The 16,514-nt window shown below is 39.2% G+C and overlaps 1 pseudogene; it reads right to left on the minus strand.

Moving 5' to 3' along the window:
* Positions 1 to 1,042: 1,042 nt before the first annotated feature.
* LOC132357914 (large ribosomal subunit protein eL31-like) lies at positions 1,043 to 15,355 on the minus strand (annotated as a pseudogene).
* Between the last annotated feature and the right edge of the window lie 1,159 nt (positions 15,356 to 16,514).

Genomic DNA, 16,514 nt, shown 5'->3' on the forward strand with positions numbered 1-16,514 from the left:
TCTTTATTCTGTTCCACGGCAGTGAATTCCACCATTCTGTGTTCCAGGTCACTTATCCGTTCTTGTGCAGCAGTTATTCTGCTATTGATTCCTTGTAGTGTATTTTTCATTTCAGTTATTGTATTCTTCATTTCTGTTTGTTTGTTCTTTAATTCTTCTAGGTCTTTGTTAAACATTTCTTGCATCTCATTGATCTTTGCCTCCATTCTTTTTCCAAGGTCCGGGATCATCTTCACTATCATTATTCTGAATTCTCTTTCTGGAAGGTTGCCTTTCTCCACTTCATTTAGTTGTTTTTGTGGTGTTTTATCTTGTTCCTTCATGTGGTACATGGTCCTCTGCCTTTTCATTTTGTCTGTCTTTCTGTGAATGTGGTTTTCATTCCACAGGCTGCAGGATTGTAGTTCTTCTTGTTTCTGTTGTCTTGCTTCCTTACTTTCTTGCCCCACAAAATATTCCAGGTACACTTTGTACTTTACCTTCCCCAACTCCAGATCAACTATTTCTTCCAAGAACCCTGGTTCCTTTTAGTGGGGACCTAAACTGGTTTAACTACCAGTTTAAAATTTTTTTTTAATTTATGAGATGGCAATATAACATAACTTGTAGTGTTATTTTGAGGATTAAATGAGAAAATCTGTGTAAAAGAGTTTACATAATTCTTGGCACATAGTATGTGCTCAATAAATTAATTTTTTCCAACTATTTCCAGTGAAGTGTAAATAATGGAAGTATGGATGAGAATGACAGTTGATGAATTTACAAAATGCCAATTATAATGTTCTCTGAGAGAAAGCAGTTGGTCAGTTGATCCAAAGATTAGATTACATTAACCTCCTTTCTGAGCTTTTCATTGTCTATTTCCAGTCTCACTCAAGTTTCTCTCTTCAGAACTTATCTTTAGGATTTAGTTGAATTTAGTCTTGGGTTGTTTATGTTTCTTAATCTTCTCTTAAGTTAAATTTTAAGCTACTTAATATGGAAACCATATCTTATGTGTGTGTGTGTGTTTTTGAGGTTTTATAATGTTATTTGACAGCGGTTAGTTCTCATCCACATTTTGTCTGTAGATTTTTGAAAGTAGTGACAGGTACATATCTAACCAACATATAGAGTTTATTTGGTGAATCTTCATCCTCATTAACTTTCCTGGACAATTGCACATGGATACAGTGTGGGACATTGCTTATTCCTTTGGCCCAGATAGCTTTAGCAAGCCTGGTGTCATTGTGTACATCTGAAGTTCCCACCTCCTTCATGGCAAATTTCTGGATCCTTTTGAGTGCCCAAGGGGCAAGCTTCTTGAAGCCCACTCCCTAGATGCACTTGTGAATGTTGATAGTGTATTCTGTGGTAGCTACCTCGTTGATGGCAGGATGGTCCTTCTGCTTCTCGCCCCTCTTCTTTGCAAGAGCTCTTCTGCTGGGCCCAGGTTGGAAGTGCTTAGGTGTTTTTCATATTTCCTGCATGTCCTACAACAGTGGTGGGCACATATGCATATATTAGATACCAGTAAAAACCTAAGTAATGTATTTGTAGAAGTCACATAAGAAACATTTCCTAGCGAAAAAGAAGTGTTATAATTGCTAAGATCTTAATCTAAGATTCTAATGAAAGGTAGGCTTTAAGCATACAACACCTTCTTAAAGAATTTGGCATAAACTACACGGCCTAGACCTTTTTCAAATAAATACAAGTTGGAAAGCAGAAGGAGTTGTATGTTTCTGAGCTGCCTAGTGTCATAATATTAACTATTTCTGGTGCAATGGCAGGCTGTCTCCTCTGTAATCAAAGGAAAATGTACAGACTGACTATTCTTCCAACTATTCAAATGTCTCTTAAAAATAAAATTGGTGGTAAGTAACAGGCATTTTGCATGTGCTGGTTATTTTGACCTGGTGGATTTGCAAATTTCTTACTAGCATAGAAAAGAAAAACTGCTGCTTATTTTTAAGCACAAATCTTGTGTGCAGCAAAGGAAGTCACATTTTTTATTTATTCATTTATTTTTTTGTGCTGTTAGAAAACCACTTTGCAACGAGTGTGAAAGAGAATACTTATTAGGCTAATAACAGCAGAATCATAGAAATGAGGCCTATAGACAAATCCCCCTCTAGAGAATAAAGTGTGGTTACAGAAGGTTAAGAATCTGTAAAGATCAATGGAGGCCAAGAGCTTAAAATAGAGATAAGCTGCCTGGAGAAAAAAAGTGAAAAGAAAAAGAAAACTTCAAGAAAACACTGAGTGTTTAGGATAGCTATTTTGTCTTTGTTCCCTGTTGAAAATTCCTAAAATTTCATTTAGAGACAGTTACACATTCCTCCAAATACATCATTTTTATTTTGCACAATGTCTAAACTCCTGTGGGTGTCTTTTTCACTTCAACAGGTGCAATCACACATACACACATACACATGGGCCTTTGACTTCTGTAGTGAAACACATTGTCAAGTCAAAAGTACAGCTAGTTCAGTAAAATGTGTTAATATAAGTAGTAAAAAACGACGGTGGTTGTAATGGGTAAAGCTGATTCTTAAGTATAATAAGATTCCTGTATCCAAATGGAAAAGTTCTAACTGAACTTTGAAACATCCTCATATAACTTGGGAGATAACGCATTATGCTTTCTTTGACTGAAAGGCAGATATTTTGATGAGAGTTTTGTTCCTTACTTCCTCTCAGTTTTCAGTGGCTTATCGAGCACCACATTTGCTCTTTTTTTAAAATTGTATTTAAATACCTTTATGTTTATTTATTTACTTATTTTTGGCCACACGACTTGTGGGATCTTAGTTCCCCGACCGGGGATTGAACTCGGGCCCTCAGCAGTGAAAGCCTGGAGTCCTAACCACTGGACCGCCAGGGAATTCCCACTACATTTGCTCTTTATGAAGGCATCTATTCAATATGAAACAGGAAGGCCATGGCATAAGACCAGGCAGTTTTATTTGCCTGTGGACATCTGCATGTTTTGTCTATCCTTCCTGTCCCCCAAATCCCAAAGGAATCCCAGAATTCATGTTCTGTGTTGTAGAAAAATACATGAAAATTACAAAAAGGCTATCCTTTCTGTCTTTCTTGGTCTCTAATGTTCGTAATATTGTTGGCCCCAACCTGTAAGTCACAGCCCATTTTGAAAGTTGGTAAGGCATAGTAAAACATGGTATTTTTGCCTTAATTTACCCTTTTGCCCCATTTACCTATCATAATTTCAGAGTTCCCTTCATATCCTTACCATATCCATGGTTAAACAATTCCAATCTCTGACTTTTGATCTTTTGGAACTTGGATGAAGATTGGGATCTGTATGGCACACTGTGCTAGTCGGTTCAGGCTGCCATATCAAAGTATCACAGTCTGGGTGGCTTAAACAACAGAAATGTGTTTTCCCACAGTTCTGGAGGCTAGAAGTTGCAGATCAAGATACTGGTAGGGTTCATTTCTGCTGAGGCCTCTCTCCTTGGTCTGTAGATGGCTGTCTTCTCACTGAGTCTTCACTTGGTGTTCTTCGGTGCTTGTCTGTGTCCAATTTCTTCTTATAAGGACACCAATCATATTAGCCGTATCATTTTACCTTAATCACCTCTTTCAAGGCTCTGTCTCCAAATCCTGTCACATTCTGAGGTCCTAACTGGGGGTTAGGACTTCAGCATATGAATTTCGGGAGGACACAGATCAGTCCATAACACACACCTTTCACCAACCTGGTGCAAGAGTCTTTAGTCCACTTTATCTGTAGGGAAAAAAATCTCTGTTTCAAGTCATTTTTTTTCTGAATCACATTGATGTAAATATTTGTGGTTCAACATATGGTTGGCAAGCCAGAAGTGCCTCAGGGATTTAAAGAAGTGTTTTAGATACTCCAGCACATTTGGTAGGTAATCCAATCCTATTGGACAGACAGCCTGAATTTCAAAACTACACCCACATTAAATAAAGGCCAGATATGTTTGTGTTTTCTTTTCCCCACTCTCCACTCTCCACCCTGTACCAACTGAGATGGAATTATTTGCGGAAAAAAATTATGAGTAGAAGAATCAAGGAGAAACTCCAGATTCTCTTCCTAAAACTCTTCCAGGCTTTCATCTAAAACATTATATATATATATATATATATGTGTGTGTGTGTGTGTGTGTGTGTGTGTGTGTGTGTGTATGTGTGTGTGTATATATATATATATATGTATTTTTTTTGATTTTCCAAAGATCTATTATCACGGTGAGAATGGCATAACATAACACATTTATCATATAACATCTCTTCTAAGTGCATTGCTACAAATATCTGAGATGTCACATTCCCTCCCCCTCCCTCCCTCCCTTTTCTCTCCTTCCCGCTCTCCCTGTCCCCCCAACCTCCATTACCTTGACTCTATAATTCCCTAATTCACACCTATAAGGTGGCAGGGTCGGCCTCAAGTAAACTGATTGCTAATGCAATTCATTTACCAATCATCCCTCTGTGATCACTCTGAGTCATCTGATGAGGACAGTGAAGTTAATGAGGACACGAAAATGAAGAGAAGCAGGGAAGGATGATGATAAGGAAAAAAAAGCACAGGACTGAGAAACATGGGGAAGGAGGGCAGGCTGTGACCTCCGTCAGGGGCACCCTGGAACCCAGAAGCAAGGGGAGAAGTGAAAGCTTCTCCCTGTGACCCTCAGTGTATTAAGATGCAGCCAATCACATCACCCAATTGGATTTTCTGACAAAAATCTCAGTTGAAGCAAAAATGTATTCTGAAGATAATATGTATATAGGAATGATTATATGGTTTTGGTATGTTATTTCCTTGCTATAAAGAAGAATATATTATTTATTTATAGAAGTAGCACAAGCCTCACACAGTTTCCACAGGTATGAGGGATCATTTACAAACAAAATGTTAGACTCTACCAATGTAGAAAACATCAAGGTTGTAATGAGGAAGATGCGTTTTATTTTTTATTTATTCATTTTTAAAGCAGAATGAATAGTGCCAGCATGCTGTCACTGGGGAGAACTGTGTAGTTGTTTGCAGGTCATGGTGCTTGGTAAATTTGTCCAGTGCTATTAAGAAGGAATTATAGAAAGCATGTTTGTTTTTCTGCTTGATGGCCAGAAGTAATTTTAATAGATTCCTGAATTCTGTCTCCAGGCAAACCAGGAACATATGGAAATCATATTCAGTTGTTAATAATTTTGTTGCTGATGGGAGTGGTAAAGAGGATTTATTTTAATCATTTTAGGACTTATTAAAGGGACGTAGCTGGGAGCTGAGAGGATTAAGCACTTCAGGTGAGTTCACTGGCAGGCCCACGTGAAACTGGGATTTTTGTCTGTCAGGAGAAAACATACCCACTGCGAGTGTCCCAATGGCATAGGTGTTAAAGGAGCCTGGGACCCCTGCAAGGTCAGAAATCAAAGCCTGGTGACTGATCAGTACTCTAAAACACCTCTCATTGTTCTGAATGTTTTCTCAGCAGCGTAAAACACTATAGCAGTGAAGGTCCTGGGTTTGGCTCTGGCACTTATTAATTCCGTGGTCTTGGACAAATTACCTCACTTTTCTCTGCCTCAATGTCTTTATCTGCAAGAATGGCAATAACAATAGCAATTACCTACCTACAATAGCACTTTGAAGGTCAGATAAGATGATTATGTCAGTCTTACAGCACCAAGCATGATGCGGAGTGAATGCTCAATAAATTATAACTATTCTTATTAATATTTTTATTGTTATGCTTAAAATCTGTATCTGCTTCATTATACATGTTAGAAAGAGATACCCAAACTTAAAGAGTATTGAGAAGAGAATGGGCCTAGGCCTTCAATTTTGATGGTATATATTGCAAAGTAATAGGTCTGCAATTTGGAAAATAGAAATTTACAACATTTTCTGCATAGAAAAATGTGTGATGTTCTAATGCTCTCCAGTTGCTTGAACTATTTAGATATCAACTCAAGATACATTGTCATACTTTGTCTGTTTTATTTTGCTTGTACCTTTGCTTGTACTCAAAAATATTGTCCCTATTCAAATAAAAGTTTGTGGTATTTTCCTTGGTTATTTTTAAAATGTAAGGTTTATATGATCAGATTGAGCCTTTTTTACTTTTATCCAGCCTGTTTCCTAAAATTAAATATCTGTAACCTTTCCATTGAATAAGCAGGGTTCATGGGGTGTAATTATAAAGCAACTTTATTTTTGTCTCCCAGTATCTCTTTAACTTTTTTCTGGGGGGCTGGTTCTTTCATTAGCCTTTGATAAAATTTAAGGGAAGTCCCGTGATTTTTTTTTTTTAATTTTATGTATTTATTTATTTATTTTTGGCTGTGTTGGGTCTTCGTTGCTGTGCGCGGGCTTTCTCTAGTTGTGGTGAGCGGAGGCTACTCTTTGTTGCGGTGTGCGAGCTTCTCATTGCGGTGGCTCCTCTTGTTGCGGAGCATGGGCTCTAGAGCGCAGGCTTAGTAGTTGTGGCACACGGGCTCAGTAGTTGTGGCTCGCGGGCTCTAGAGCGCAGGCTCAGTAGTTGTGGCACATGGGCTTAGTTGCTCCGTGGTATGTGGGATCTTCCCGGACCAGGGCTCGAACCCGTGTCCCCTGCATTGGCAGGTGGATTCTTAACTACTGCACCACCAGGGAAGCCCAAGTCCCGTGATTTTGGTGTCCACTTTTAGGTAATAAAACAACCTATCTTCGGTAATTGTCCTGTCAAAATATTACATTCCATTGGAAGGTAAAGCTTCTCTTTTCTTCTGCTTTGCTTGCTGCAGGCTGGTTGCCAGTGGGTGGCTGGGTGGGGACTCTGGTTGGTTTGTCCTTTCTTTTTCTCTTGCGTGTTAATCCCTCTTCCTCCAAAGAAATTTCAGACCCCCCTCTACGTTTAGAGCTAGAAGAGGCAGAGGTTAAAGAGGACAAGAATATTCTTGCTTGCCTGCCATTGTTTGGTGATCTAGCATCCGTACTCTGCAGATCTGGCAGGTGTTTAAGGCTGAGTCTTTTAGGGGCACCTTTATGGGTTCATCAGAGACCCTGGGGCCCTTTGCCTCTCTTCCTCTCATCGCTGGGGGTCTCTCACTCTCACTTTTAGTTCCTTTGAGAGGGCAAATGCATCTCTGATTGCCCTTGGCTGGCTGGCTGGCTGGCTGGCTGGTTACTAACTCCTTCCTTAACATCTAGTCATCTGCTGGCACTTTCAGCTTCTATTTGTTCCTTCAGTGGACTCTCTTGGACAAGACAGGTGATGCAGCTACACTAACCTGCTCATGTGTAGACTACATGTTTCTCCCAAGTTATTCTAGGAATGCACATGACCCCCAATGAAGTGACCTTTCTTCTATTCCTGTTTTAAAGCAGTGCACTAGCCAGGTGCTGGACCCTAGCATTACTTACAGAGGAGTCTGACTCTTACCCGGTTGTTTTTGCACCTGTGAGACAAATAGGTGAAACTTTTCAGGTGGTCTCAATATACTTCTTTCCCTAGGTTTGGGAAAAGCCATCACAGCAAATCAATTTATTTTTCCAAAATTCCTCTATCTAACTACTTTTAATCTTCTGAAATCCTCAATTTGGGTGTGGGGTTAAGAGTAGAATAACAGGTTATTTTTCTTTGACTCTTAACTCAGGGGTAACATTCTATTATTCTGGAAGAATACCACTATTATGTGGGTGTATCACATGACAAGATGCTTTATTTTAAACTCTTTTATAACTGTGTACCAAGTCCCATTTTTTCCTTATTTTCTTTATATTATCTCATAGCGATATATAAAAAATTGTGCTAAAAAGCACATGACAGAAATTTACCGTCTTAACCATTTTTAAATGTACAGTTCAGTAGTTAAGTAAATTCACATTATTGTGCATCTTGAACCACATTTTAAACATCTCACTGTATGTTGAAAACAATCCAGCTTTTTCTGTGATTGTTTTTTTAAAAAAGCATTTTGATTATAATATTGGTTGTTAGACATTAACTCAAGCTTCTTCCTGTAAAGGGAACTGGTATCAGGACAGACATGGCCAATAAGGAGACAGAATCTCATGAAAATTCACTTCAGTAGCTGTAACAGTGCCCGGCCTCATGGAGATTGTTGTTGGAAGGAGAGGTAGGAGCAGAAACAACTCTTGAAAGAGCTTCACTAGCCTCCTCCATTCCATAGCTACCCTATTAATAAAACTCGAGTATTCCTAGTCTGCCTACTTCTTTTGGAACTGATGCTATCTGCTTACTGTTTTCCTCTTCTTTGTGTATCATTTCTTCACCCATCATAATTTTGCTTTTCTCATAGTTTCCGGTTCATAATAATTTCTATTTACTGCCTTATGGCTCTGACAAACTGTTCATAACTCCAGCTCATCTTCACACAGTGAAATTCCTCATTCTCTTGGTATTGGTATTTCCTAATTTAAATTTTCAAGAGAGGAAACTGGATTGTCTTTGTTTATCTTTTCATACCACGTGGGCACTGCCAGCCAAAGGATTGGTTATACTTGGGTCAAAGTGTGGCTACAAATGGCTTCCCTTTGAGCGGAGGCTGGGGGAAGGTCGTTCCTGAGAAGGCACCTGGGTATAGTAGGCAACATGATTAATTTTATGTACTTAATAAAAATATTTTGTGTGTATGCTTAAACAAGAGTAAGTATTTCTTTATTCATTTTTTCAGCATTTGGCAGAAAGCAGGAACTCTTATAGGAGAAAAATGGTAATAAGGGCTCTGAGAACAAAGAATTGAAAAAGGGCTTCTGAGTTTCTGATTGTAGTGGATTTTTTTGAGGGAAGGACTGTTTTCCTGGTTTGGGTTCCCCCAGAAGCAGATCCTGAGATAAGAATGCTATTGCAAATAGTTTGGAAGACGATAACATGAAACACTGGTAAGGGAAGAGAAGAAATGACAGAGGGCAAGGAGGGCAGCCAAAAAAAGTGCGGTATTTTAAGTGGTTACCACCGTGGCTTATTCCACTGGTTAATTCTGGGAAATGTACAGTGCATCTCAAAGTTATCTCAAATGGGTGCCCAGGAAGCTGGATATTTATCCATCAACTCCCCATGGATCATTGGTTGAGGGCTACTCCTGGGCCACTAATTCTATGGCATGTCTGGCCTGCCCTCTGCGTAGTTTATAGCTCCACGTCCAGTAAAAAAGCCCTCAAGTCAGGAGTCACAGGGGTTTGCCGTCAGCAACCTTTAATGTGTGAGGGCGAGAGCAGAGAGGCTGTGGGCCGGGCACGGTTGGCATTTACCCCCAAACCCCCTCCCCATTTTCTCCTTTCTTGAATGAAACCTGATTTTATTCAGGTATTTATCCCTTAGGGAAGGTTGCCTTACCTAAAGCTCAAGGGTAAATTTAGATTAATCTTTTTTTTTTTTTTTTGCCTTTTAAGTTAGTTTTATTTCAATAAATTCTTTAATACATTGTGTTGTACCATTCAACATTAATCTTCAAGATCGATCACATTTGTTTTTCGGGAGGAATCAGTCTTAATCAAATAGAAAAACACACTGAGGCTCCCCTGTGTTCGTTGCTCATGACTCCTCCTCCCAATTTGTGAGCTGGCTCAAGCGGTCTTAGGCATTCAGAAGAGAAGCATTTTTATTTAAGCTTTTGGTGGTTCATTTTGCATATATATTTTTTTGATTGAAGTATAGTTGACTTACAATGGTGTGCCAATCTCTGCTGTACAGCAAAGTGACTCAGTTATACATGTATAGACATTCTTTTTTTAAAATTTGGATTAATCTTAGTTATTTATGGAGATCCCATTCCTTGTATCTGCTATTTGGCGTAGGTGTGGACGCGCGGTGCAAGATGGTATGAAATGAGAAATGAGGTCTGCTAGAGGGGCTCTGGGAAAGGTTTCTTCCTTCTTATAAAGAGACTCATAGGAAAAGGCAGCATTGTATTATACACTGGACCCGGGGACTTCCCTGGTGGTCCAGTGGTTAAGACTTCGCCTTCCAATGCAGGGGGTGCAGGTTCAATTCCTGGTCGGGAAGCTAAGATCCCACATGCCTCCTGGCCAAAGAACCAAAACATAAACCAGAAACAATATTGTAACAAATTCAATAAAGACTTTTAAAAAAATGGTCTATACTGGACCTGTCACGTATTCGTGAATCACTTGGAAATGTTAGATGCATCTTGGGACCATGAGCCCTGAATTAACCAACCCTAAAGATACCCTACCTTGAAATTTCTCAGTTTGAGAGATGACAACTTTTCCTGATTATCTAAATCATTTTGAGTAAGGTTTATTTTTACCTGCAGTCAAAGACATCCTAATCGGTACAAGGATAAAGTGTAAGTACCAGATGACAAAGCTCATTTTTGAAGTTTACAGAAAGGTTTATAAAGAGATTATAGGATCGTGTCAATATGTTGTAACAATTCTAGCTCCCTTTGTTCAACCTTTACACCCCTTTTATAGTACAGATAACATTCAGGGGGTTTTGCTGATGATTGATCATGAGTTCTAGAACAGCAGTGTATTCAGTCTCAACCTTTGATTGCATACGTATTCATTATACTGTGATTCAATGGGAAAAATGCATAAAACACTTTTTCTACATACCGAGGTACAATGGTTGGCTTGAAGAAAAGCACGGGTGCAATTGGTTGAGCTGCCAGCTGAACCAACAACTTTTTTTCCCTGAAGACTGTTCTTACTTGAACAAAAGACTGACAGAAAAAATGATGGCTACCCAGACTTGGGTATTTGGCCATTTCTCATAAATGAATGAACTGAACATGTTACTTCAAGGAAAATGACTGACAATATTTGTTGCCAATGATAAAATTTGAGCTTTTTTTTTTAATTAATTAATTTATTTATTTATTTTATAGCTGTGTTGGATCTTCGTTTCTGTGCGAGGACTCTCTCTAGTTGTGGCAAGCGGGGGCCACTCCTCATCGCGGCGCGCGGGCCTCTCACCATCGGGGCCCCTCTTGTTGCGGAGCACAGCCTCCAGACGCGCAGGCTCAGTAGTTGTGGCTCACGGGCCCATTTGCTCCGCGGCATGTGGGATCCTCCCAGACCAGGGCTCAAACCCGTGTCCCCTGCATCGGCAGGCAGATTCCCAACCACTGTGCCACCAGGGAAGCCCAAAATTTGAGCTTTTGAGTATGATTTTGATTTTCGGAAAACTTTTATCCACTAAGGTGATAGTTTCCCAACACTTAAAGACTCTTCAGATGAGTTTAGTGGTGATATTAACAAATGTAATTTTTAAATATTATATAATAAAATGTGTCAACATTTGGACAATCTGCATAACTCAGTGACACAATGTTTTTCAAATGAGTGATACATGATATTATAGAATCATGTGTGGGCAAAATATCCATTCAAAGTGCAAGATAGACTAATGGATTTTAATGTAACAGTAAAAATAAGTTTAGTAGTATGGTTTTTGGTTTCACATTGCAACTAACTGCTACGAAACTACCATTTGTTGAGTTTTGATATAGTGTTAAAGAATAATATTCACGGTTATATGAAAAGATTCTCAAAATAATCCTCTTTTTTCTAACCACATATCTGGGTGAGGCCGTATTTTCTTCATATATTTCAACTAAAATAGCATGTCACAACAGATTGAATGCAGGAGCAGATATAAGAATCCAGCTGTCTTCTATTAAACCAGGCAGTAAAGGGATTTGCAAAAATGTAAAACAATGCCACTCTTCTCACTAATTTTTTTCTTCATAAAAAATATGTAATATTTGTTAACATGTAATGGACTTATTATTTTTAAATGAATTAATATTTTTAGAATTTCCTTTAATTTTGAATACAGCAAATATTAGTAAATATAACCCACATAAACCAAAGCTCTTTAGAGGTCCTCAGTTACGTTTAAGAGTTTACAGGGTCCTGTGACAAAAAAAGTTTGAAACTATCTTTAGAGGGCATAGTGGAAAGGGTTCAGAGCATTGAGTATAAACCAAGAGATCTGGGTTGTTAACGGACAGAAACAGAAGTAGAGGGTATATGGGATTACAGTTAATGATCTTGAAATAAAGAATGATGGAGAGGTTAGGAAGGAGGAGGAGGGGTGGGGGAGATTTCTAGAAGCATGGAAGTTCTGCCCTCCCTCTTGACCCCTGTAGATGAAGGGATGGAGGTCAGTGGAAGGGAAGAATAGATCTGGGGCGATGTATTAATGCATCCTACATTGTCATGGTTCTTGATGTTTATTAAACCAACAATGAACAGAAGTAAAACGTTTAACTTTAAAAGGGATTTCTTCATAAATGAGCACATTTAATGTTTTTAAATTTGGGGGATGCAGACTTGATGGAAGTTTTGCTCTTCAGGAGGTACATGACCTCTCCTAGGAAACCAGGGAACATATGGTCATGTGTGAATGAATGAATCTCAGATTGTTGGGGAGAACCCTTCCCAGTGTGCTAAATATTAGTGAATGTTCCAGGCGTGTTTCAGCTATCCAGACTGCACATAAAAATTGAGTGATGGGGACTCTTAGAATGAATAACAGCATTTACTGAAACTGAAAATCTTAAGACTTCTGGATCCAGAATCCACAATGTCCAGCCTGAGCCTTGATGTTGCACCAGTTTTACTGTAGAATACATCATCCTTGCTCCTTAGCTGACAAGTCCTGCCTTTTTGACATTTAAGCTACAAAATGTAGGCTGCTCCTTGGAAGAAATCTTGTAATTATTTGCCAGTAGAAAAAGAATGATGGGTTAAAGTAAATACATGCTGTCAAGCTGTCAATAATTATTTAATACCACTGTGTACAAGGAATGATCCATGTCAAAGTGCTCTAAATGAATTAGACAGACAAAGAAACTACATTTGCAAAGTTTCTGGGGTAGTCACATACATACATACTTACAATATATAATATAATAATATAAATTTGAGATAGGGAGGTGGGCAAAACCACTACCAAAACCAAAGCCAAAACAAAAACAAAAGATATGTTTGCATCAAATTTGAACAATAATTTTTATTCTAAAACCAGTTGGGAAATGGAAGAAAGGCTACTACCTTACTGGGAAGGGAGGGAGGTTGCCAGAGACTCTCGCATTTATGGATGCCTCCTCTGTTCCAGACCCTCTGTATCTTTCAAGAACTTTGGAAGTACTTTTTGCCTCACATTTCATAGATGAAGAAACCAAGACTCAAGAAAGTTGAGGAAAATTTCCCCTAAGATAAAAGATTTAGAAGGTTGCACAATGGAGGTTCAAGCCCCAGATATTTTTGTCTTTGAAGGCCATTCTTTTTATGATTCCTTAGAAACTCCCAACTCAGAGCCTATAGAGAACATACCCATTAACTGTAGGGAGAAGACCATGTTGCTGGAACTATTGTTTCTATTTTATATCATCTAGTTTATAAGAAAAAAAGTTCTACTCTCCGTTTTTATTGTTCTTTGAAATAGCTGAGGAATAAGCAAGGAAGTATTTGTTAAGAAAACAAAGAAACACAGCTTTGGAGGATGTTAGGGGAAGACCCTCTAACTCAGCAATATGGTGGCTATTTGCACCTTTGTCCATTGAGACAGCACTTTTATCAAGATATCCTATTGGGTAAGAAGACCTCGTTTTTGCTGCCTCAAAATAGATGCAATAATATAAATTCTCTGTGCTTTGCATTTCTAACTGTTAAGCAAGCAGACACCACCAGTCTCAAAACAGACATCCGCAGGATACATAGCACTGTAGTGTGGGCTTCAGAGAAAAGATTCCTTTTCAAGGACTTTGAGCTCTATGGAAGGAGACACATACACATAAACCTAAATTTTCATGGTTAGTTTAATAGTTGCCATGATTATTACTCTTTAAAGTATTCTGAGGGTAGGTACCGATTCTTAACTACTTACCTAATTGGCTGTTATTATTTCAGCAGCCTTCTCCTGTGTTCTCAAAATGACCCACTCCACTTTGAACTTATTTACTATTCTGTTCTTTTTCATCCTTGTAAAGTTCTCACAGTGCCCTTAAGTAGATTTTGCCCTGGGCGCTGCATACCATAAGTTAGATAACTTCTTTATGTCTTAGTTCTCTTTTCTGAAAGCTAGAAATAAAAATATGATCTATCACTGTCAGAAGTAAGTAAGGCAATAGTTGTAAAGCCTTTAGTCCAATGCCTGACTCATTAAATGCCTGCTATTATTCTTGTTATTATTAATAATCATGTTATAAAACAATCCCAGTTTTAAGCTATCTAAAGTTTTATTTTGCTCAAGTGTTTATTCTTTTTTTAAAGAAAAATTTATACCATACTTCCAAAAAGAACTTGAAAAGGTTTACCATTAAAGGCATATTAAAAGTAAGGCTTAATAATGGGAATAAAAAAAAAAAAAAATAATGGGAATAAAAATAAAAAGTCCGGCAAAGTCAACTGCCTCAGAAACATAATCAAGGCCACAGCTGACTCTCCCTATAGGTATCGGAATCACTTTTTCATCAGAAGAGTGCTGGGAATGACTGTTGGGGGAGCTCGACAATGCTCCCAAATACTCCCTTTTGCTCTGCTCCATCCTTTCCTCTGTTCTAATTTCCACACTGCTGTCTTCTCCCTTGGCTCTTATCACTCCCATTCAGTCTAAACCTTCCCACTTGGCCCTCCGAACACCATTTCATGGCGTCCTCAATCTCCTTCAAGAGGAAGAACGTTTCTTCTTGTTAGGAAAGGCATTCTCCCACGTGCGGTCTTTTGGCCCCAAGTCGGCCGCATAAGAATGGGCCTTGTGGGGGGTGGCACTTTCCTTACCAGGAGATAAAGCATCCTCACAGTTTGTGATGGGCTTATCACCTTGTGGGGGCATATCTTCCTCTCTTTCAGACTCAGGTGTGCTCCTTTGTTGGTCTTAAGCGTCTGCATCGTGTGGTCCCTGGCCGTCCCCACTACTGTATCTTCCTTCTTCGGCACAAGAAGGGTGCTTGCAAATCAGGAGGGATGTGCCGGCCTTGGGAGACTGACACCCACTACTGATGCTGACCTTGCTGTCTCTTCTCTATGTGAATAAGACATTGTTGCATCCAGTGCTGGACTGTACTGTTTGCCTTGACAACTCCAATATCAAGATGCAGTGGGCAGAAGTATTCGGATCTTTACTCCCCATAATAGGCAACTGATGGCACTTGCTTGATACATCTATCTTGCCCTCCAGAGCTATTGCTTTTCCTGCAACTCTCCCTAGTGCATGCATCTTCTCTAACTACCTGCTCACTCAGCGTTGGGTGTTGAGATTGGCTTCCTAAGTGGAGATTCTGATCTTCATTGCTGGGCTTTTGCATTCTTTTGTGCCTTTTCCTCTGGAGCTCATGTCATCTAGCTGCCTCACCTGATGCTTTTCCTGTTGCTGTCCTTGGACTCATGGTCCATGCCATCATCCATTGACTATTTCATACCTGGCTCACACATTATTTTCTACCCTGTCATCATTGTATGAACAAGGAAGAGCTACACAAGTAGATCTCTTCCTATCTTGACCTCCTGTACTTCACTGAACTTCATTTCCATCCCATTCAGCTACCTACTCTCATGAAAATAACCTGTCCCCACTTACAATTGTTTCTCCTCTGAAATCTTAAAAATGTGCATATCTCAACTTTTCACTACACTCTGTATAGTTCCGGTTCTCTGCTTTCATTTTCCCGCCTCCTCTTTTCTTTGCTCCCATTGAGACCTTTGGTTCCACAACCCCTTCTAGTCCTCTTGTGATTGAGCTCCTTATCCATAAACCATCACTTCCTCCACTCTCTTGCCGGTGTTCTTGATCATCTTGCACCATTGCTCCATTGTATTCACCAAGATAAAACAAACTAGTTAAGCAAAAGCCCAACTATCTTCTCTGTATGTCATTGGAACTTTAAATCTGGGCCTCTGTGTACCCGAAGAGGTACTTTCATTCCCTTAGCTTGGTGCTGCTACAGATTCATGATTTCCATCCTTAGGCTGTCCACATTGATTCTTTCCCATTCATTTCAGCATCTGTGTACATCTCCACTCTGCTCAAACTTACTGCTCCACCATCTCTTCACTCACTTTGTATACAATTCTGCCTGCTGCTGTGCATCTCACAAGAGAAAACAGAAACCAGCTTCTTCAGCTGCTGCAACCACACCTAGCTGGATGAAAACTTTTGGCCTGTCTGAATGGAAGGTACACCTTCTTGTGGCTAAAACTATGCTTTTCACCCATACCCAGTAACTCCTGACTTCTTAGGCATTACATTTTCTAATATTTGTCTGCTCTCCTATGCTCCATCTTATAAACTCAACAAAACCCCCAAACCCTTTCTTGACAATTTGTTCCCTTTCAGTCACTGTATTCTTTCCTTCCTTTCATAGCCAAACTTCATGATGGTGTTATTTACATTTAATCGCTTTACTTCCTTATATCCCATTAACTCTTCAACCACTGAGACATTTAAAGTTATTCCTAGAGCTGGTTCTGAGCTTCCATGCAATGAAGACAAGACAGTAGGAACAGGGACACTGTTTTCAATGACTGTTACATGGAAATTTCTGTTCAACAAGAGAGAAAAAAGGTC

Source organism: Balaenoptera ricei, chromosome X, assembly GCF_028023285.1.
Source record: "Balaenoptera ricei isolate mBalRic1 chromosome X, mBalRic1.hap2, whole genome shotgun sequence".
Lineage (NCBI taxonomy): Eukaryota > Metazoa > Chordata > Mammalia > Artiodactyla > Balaenopteridae > Balaenoptera > Balaenoptera ricei.